The following is a 6,883-nucleotide window of genomic DNA, read 5'->3' as shown; positions in this document are numbered from 1 at the left end:
TCAATTTTAGGAAATCAATTGGAAGCTTGTAAGGTTTAATTAATCAAATTAGGGGCTTAATTGCATGAAATTCAAAGTCGATGAGAAAAAAAAAACTTAATTGAACATTTTATGAACCAAGGATCAACTTGCAAAACACGTGTGACTTTAGGGACTGGAATCAGGAGAAAACAGGGGTCAAAATGAAAAAATCAAAAGTTTAATGGACATTTAAGGGGTCTAATTGAATAAATCACAGACCAAGGATCAACTTGTAAAAGGCGCTCAAAATTAGGGATGACAAGTGAATCTGTCAAGGACATAATTGCATGAAATTAGAAAGAAAAAGGAAAATTAAGGGTAAAATAGAATGAAATCAGAAGAATAGGGATCAAATTAAAGATTGACATATCGTAAATCTAAAGGCACTAATTTGTAGGAATTAGTCAAAACAGCGTCGTTCAAGGTACTGTGCTTCTTCTTCTTTTTCAGTTTTTTGGTTGATCGGGTGGGTAATTTCAGGCAAATGAATATGACGTTTCTAGCTACTCCAAATATTGCAACCACCACCATTCAACTAAAAAAAAACTCCCTCTACAACCCCATGTTTTTTAAAATTAAACGTTCACATCCTATATTCTTCACTGATCTCCACAACATCCTATCCCTAATCAGCCAACATTACAATTTCAGTCTTCACGTTGTTTGAGTATACATTTTCAAACGTTTAAATATGAAGCATATTGGTAGTTCAAAAATATAACAAATCAAAAGGTTTATACACACATGTAATCAAATAAACTAAGAATTATGTGTGTTTTTAAATCAATAAAAAATCATTAATAACACCTAAAAACAAAACTTGAAAAACCTTTAAAAATAGGACATTAAATTGATTAAATAAAAAAAAGAAAAATAATAATAACATGTAAGGCTACACATATTAAGAATATCATCTAAAAATAAATATTTTTTTTATTTTAAAAAACACAGTTTATCTGTATAAAAGATAAAAACAAAACTATACATGAACTAGAAAAACCATTCTGAAAATTAAAGACATAACAAAAAAACTAATATTTTTTAAAAGAGGCCTTGAACAAAATAAAAGAGAGGAGGTTTTGTCTTCTTCTTTTTTTTTTTAATTTTTTAACTGGTCATGTCACTTTAATTCTTTTCAATTGTATTCTTTAAAGTTATATTTTTATGGCAACCATAGTTATCTAATCCAGCCTGAGAGTTGACCCGGCTAAGGAGTTGGGTCCCGAGTTACATGGATTGACTTGGGTCAATCCGAAAATATTGAGAAAAAATATTTGAGGTTTTAATATTTTATATGAAAAAAATTAAGAAATAATCCATTTGGATATAAACTATACATGTAAACAATTAAGTTTAAAAAATTATTTCAAAATGTTTTTTATTCCACATTAAAAATATATTATTTTATTCTTCTAAGTTGAAGTATTTAAACTAAAAAGATTTTTTATCCACATTAAAAAAAATAACTTTTTTTTTCTTATGAAAATGGAGTATATGCACTAAAAGCCTTCAAATCCTACATTGAAAAAATAAAATATTCTTCAAATATTTATATAATGAAGTTTGAAATAAGTTTGTAATCAACTGAAAAATATGAAAAAAAAAGTTTTTAGGTAGAAGAAAAAACATTTAAAAAAAAGATCTTTACTAGGTTTTTATCAGGTCACTTGAGTTACGGGTTGACCTAGCGGGCAGACTGGTTTACTCCGGGCTAACTGTAGACCTAGATTTTGAATGAAACAGACCCATCCATTTAAAGTATAGTATAATAAAAAAAGAGTCCTATCAATTTATTTTCTCTTTACCGTATGAAAAAAAATACATAAAAAAATCTAAAGAGAAAAAAAAATAAAATTAAACATATCTAGGTCTAGTTGAAGGCCCAACCCATTAGCCGTAGCCAGACCAATAGCATTAGATTTAGCTGCCAAGCTAGACCCAGCACCTGTTGGAAGAGATTTGAATCTCACTGTCAAGCCAGACTCAATAACTTTTAGCACAATAAACAAAAAAGACAACACCTCTCAATTTTTAACTAAAAATCAGCAAAAATAACACTCCAAGTTTATAGCATGATTCACCGTGCAATAAGTTTCTATTAATAGTAATTATATAGTATTTTTCCGATGCTTATAATATATTTTGCATACACCACCGGATTCCTTGCAAGAAAATGATTCTTGACTTCGATATCCCTCCAAACCTATAATACATATTTCGTATAATGAAAAAAAGAAAAAAAACCTCTTGCAAACAAACTAGTGAGCAAACTTGTCGAGACAACGATATCAATATAGCTTTGCCAGCTCTTCCACTCTCTTGTAAAGCTCCTCCACAGTAGTATTCATTGTCTTACCAATGTCTTCCATCCGACTATGGCTGAGATCAAGGAATGTCTCGATTAGATCACCATCCAAGAAATTTTTGGCATCTACAGTTTTCTTCTCGTTGTTGAATGATCGCCATTGCTCATGGCTCAATCCTCCAACTCCATTTATCACCTTTCTTAAGTTTAACTCAAGCTTCTCCAAAAAGAGGTATTGCTCAGGAGGAAGTGAAGCAATGACCCTGATTACACCATTAACCAGGGACGAAGCTACGATTATTTGTTAGGGGAGGCCAAAATTAATATAACAATATATAATATTTGTTTTAATTTATTGTACATGTGTTGTAAAAAAAACCTGCATAATTTAATTTTATTCAAATAACTTACTACAAACATATAATGACCTTTATATAGGGTAAAAGGTTTGAAGTAATATCAAATTGAGTCAAAGCAATGAAGTTAATTTCATCTTCATAATATATCGATCATTTTAATGTTGTTGGTTTTTATACCTATTAAATATAAACATACAAAGTATATAAGAAACATTAACTAAAGCGAAGCATTATTTATGTTTGATAAACTTTGAAATAAAGCAATAAATAATAAAGAATAATTCTTAACAATGTCGATTCTAGTAATATTAAATTGAGTCAAAGCAATGAAGTTAATTTCATCTTCATAATATATCGATCATTTTAATGTTGTTGATTTTTATACCTATTAAATATAAACATACAAAGTATATAAGAAACATTAGCTAAAGCGAAGCATTATTTATGTTTGATAAACTTTGAAATAAAGCAATAAAGAATAAAGAATAATTCTTAACAATGTCGATTCTAGTAAGAAGTTGCTCACTAATCAACGCAAAATCTTTGTAAACTGAAGCACATTAGAGCTACTCAACCATAATATTAACATTATATATTGGACTTGGTTCCCTAAGCTATGAGTTATCAATATTTTATTTTTTTCAAAAAAAAATCAATTCTTCTTATTTTGCGGTTCAACCTAAAATCAAAACAATTTGTTTTACATTTTAATTATTTTTTATTTGGATTGCATGGGGAAGTAACCACACGCTTCGAAGGTGTTTAGAATGGCAATGTATTTTTTTAAAATAAATTTTTACTTAAAAATATATTTGATTTATTTTTTTATATTTTTTATATTTTAATATAAACACGTAAAAATCATCATAAAGCATTAAAAAGCATTAATTTATGTCCTGTTTGTTTTTGCGATTGGAAATTTTTTTTGAAAAAAATTAATTTTTTTTATGTTTTTATATCATTTTTATATACTGATATCAAAAATAATATAAAAGGGACATGAACTTTTTCCTTGATTATGTAAATTAATCCCTAGTGTTGGCAAAAAACAAAGTATTGAATATTTTTTAAAATTTTAAATTCGGGCTCTGAAACTTTAATTATATTAAATCAATAAAATTAAATTTTGTTTTATGAAACTTTTCATCAACACTTCATCCCCTATGCAAGCATGAAAAACAAATCACCAAAAAATCACATAATTTAATTAATGCTAAAGTTAATTTTTCACTCGAGGGTAAACATTAAGGGACCGTATGCAAGCATAAAAAACAAATCTAGTGACGGTAAAGGAAATTTTCCTCGACACCTTAGCAAAAAAAAGGTATGCAAGCAATGGCAAATGACTAAATAAAAAGAAAAGGAAATTAAGGGACCAGAGAGTAAAAATATCCTAGGAGCCAAAAAAGGAAAACATTATTCAAATGAACTTGTTTGTCCTCTATCTAGTTTGATTATTTTGTTTTTAGTTTGCAACCAAGTAATCAAATATATATTTTATTAATGAGAATTTCTTAAATCCACTTCAATCATTTAATGTGACATTTAATGTGATGGGAAGATAACCACTAAATATTTCAACTTAAATTTAAATACAAAAAAAAAATTGTTTTAACAATCTTTTTTTTCTCATGCTTTATTTGATCAAATTTTAAAAGTAGTTAAAGGAATATAACTCGAAACGTTTGAGGCTCCATCCACGTAACATAAACATCCAAAAAATGGTGTTTTGTTTTAAGAATATACCCTGAAAAGGTATTTTGTTTTGATCTTTGAAAAAACAAAAGGATTTGGTCCCCGCATAAAGTTGCAAAAAAAAAAAGGTATATCACCCATGAAAATATATCAGTTTTTTAATCTTAGAAAGGGCAAGTTGCTTGTAAAAATCAACTATTTTTTTAAAAAGAAGGTTGTCTATGAAAAAAAACCAATTTTTGAATTTCAGGAATGACAAGTTGCCCGTGAAAATAGATCAGTTTCTGAAATGGAATGTCGTCTATGAAAATAGACCAGTTTCTAAAATTCAGAAATGGCAGGTCACCTGTGAAAATATACCAGTTTCTGAAAAAGAAGGTCACCTATGAAAATAAACCAGTCTTTGAATTTCAGAAATGGCAGACCGCTTGTAAAAATAAACCAATTTCAAAAAAGGCAAGTCATCGGTAAAAATAGACCAGTTTCTTAACGAGGAGGTCGTCCATGAAAATATATCAATTTTTGAATCTTATAAAGGGCAGGTTGCCCGTGAAATTAGATTAATTTTTGAAAGGGGAGGTTGTCCATGAAAATAAACTAATTTTTTAAATTTAGAAAGAGCATGCCGCCCGTAAAAATAGATTAGTTTTTGAAATGGGAGGTTGCCCATGAAAATAAACTAGTTTTTGAATTTCAAAAAGGGTAAGTCGCCCATGAAAATAGACTAGTTTCTGAAAAGAAAGGTCGCATTTGAAAATAGACTGGTTTTTGAATTTCAGAAGGGGCAAGTCACCTGTGAAAAAGTCTAATTTTTAAATTTTAGAAATGAGAGGTCACCCGTGAAAATATACTAGTTTCCGAAAGGGGAGGTCACATATAAAAATAGACTAGTTTTTGAATTTTAGAAAGGAGCAAGTCACTCATATTAATAGACCATTTTTTTTCTTTAAGATAGGCAAATTGCTCCCAAAATAAACCAATTTTTTAAAAGGGAGGTCACTCATGATCAGGAGACATTTCCTCGAGAAGTTTGGTCACCCATTTAGTCACTTTTCTTTATAAGCTCACTCTACAAAAACTTTGATTTTGCTTCGTAAGCATTGTAAAAATATGACATTTGTTGCAACCTATTTTATAATAAAATAGATAATAATAAAATAAATGCAAGGAAATACACCTAAATCAAGTCAAAAAAAAAATGCTCAAGCCCAATGATGAAAGACCATAATGCCAAGTGAAAATTGGTAGGCCAAAATAACATTCCAAGGTTTTAATTAACAAAACCCATTAGTAAAAAAAAAAAAAGGTTTTTAAAGACTCAATTGGAATTATGTGTGTTATTAAATCAATAAAAAAATCATTAATAACACCTAAAAACTAAAGTTGAAAAACCAAGAGAAAAAATATAGATCAAAATATTGAATCTTAAAAAATAGGACATTAAATTGATTGAATAAAATAAAAAGAAAAAAAAATAACATTTAAGGCTACACATATTCAAAACATCATCTAAAAATAAATATATATTTTTTTTATTTTCAAAAACATAGTTTATTTATATAAAAGATAAAAGCAAAACAATAGATGAACTAAAAAAATCACTCTGAAAATTAAACACATAACAACAAAATTAATAATTTTTTAAAAGAGGTCCTGAACAAAATAAAAGAGAGTAGGTTTTGTCTAATGTTTTTTTAACCGGTCACGTTACTTTATTTCTTTTCAATTTCATTCTTTAAAGTTATATTTTCATGGCTACCATAGTTATCAAACCCAGCCTGCGAGTTGACCCAGCCAAGGAGTCGGGTCCTGGGTTACATAGGTTGACTCGAGTCAACCCGAAAAAATTAGAAAAAAATATTTGAGGTTTTAATTTTTTATATGAAAAAATTAAGAAACAATTTATGTGGATATAAGCTATACATGTAAAAAATTAAGTCTGAAAGATTATTGCAAAAGGTTTTTTTTATTCCACATTAAAAAGATATTATTTTATTTTTCTAAGTTGAAGTATTTAAACTAAAAAGGTTTTTTTATCCACATTGAAAAAACATATATTTTTTTTATATAAACATGGAGTATATATACTAAGGGCCTTCAAATCTCACATTGAAAAAATAAAATATTTTTCACTTATTTATATAGTAAACTTTTAAATGAATTAGTAATTAACTGAAACATATGAAAAAAGGTTTTTGGTAGACGAAAAACACATTTGAAAAAAAAAGAGTCTCTACCAGGTTTTTATCAGGTCACTCAAGTTATGGGTTGACCCGGCAAGTAGACTAGTTTAGTCCAAGCCAATTACAGACTTAGATTTTGAATGAAATAGACCCAGTCAAGACCCTGGATCACCTGGAAAAAAAATTTAAAAAATATTTAATGTTTTAATAGTTTAAATGAAAAAATTAAAAAACAATTTATGTGGATATATGCTATACATATTGTAAATAATTAAGTTTAAAAAATTATTTCGAAAGATTTTTTAATCCACATTGAAAAA

The sequence above is a fragment of the Populus alba genome, chromosome 11 (assembly GCF_005239225.2).
Source record: "Populus alba chromosome 11, ASM523922v2, whole genome shotgun sequence".
Taxonomy (NCBI): domain Eukaryota; kingdom Viridiplantae; phylum Streptophyta; class Magnoliopsida; order Malpighiales; family Salicaceae; genus Populus; species Populus alba.
The sequence above is the reverse complement of the archived record's forward strand: the minus strand, read 5'-3'. Positions refer to the sequence as shown.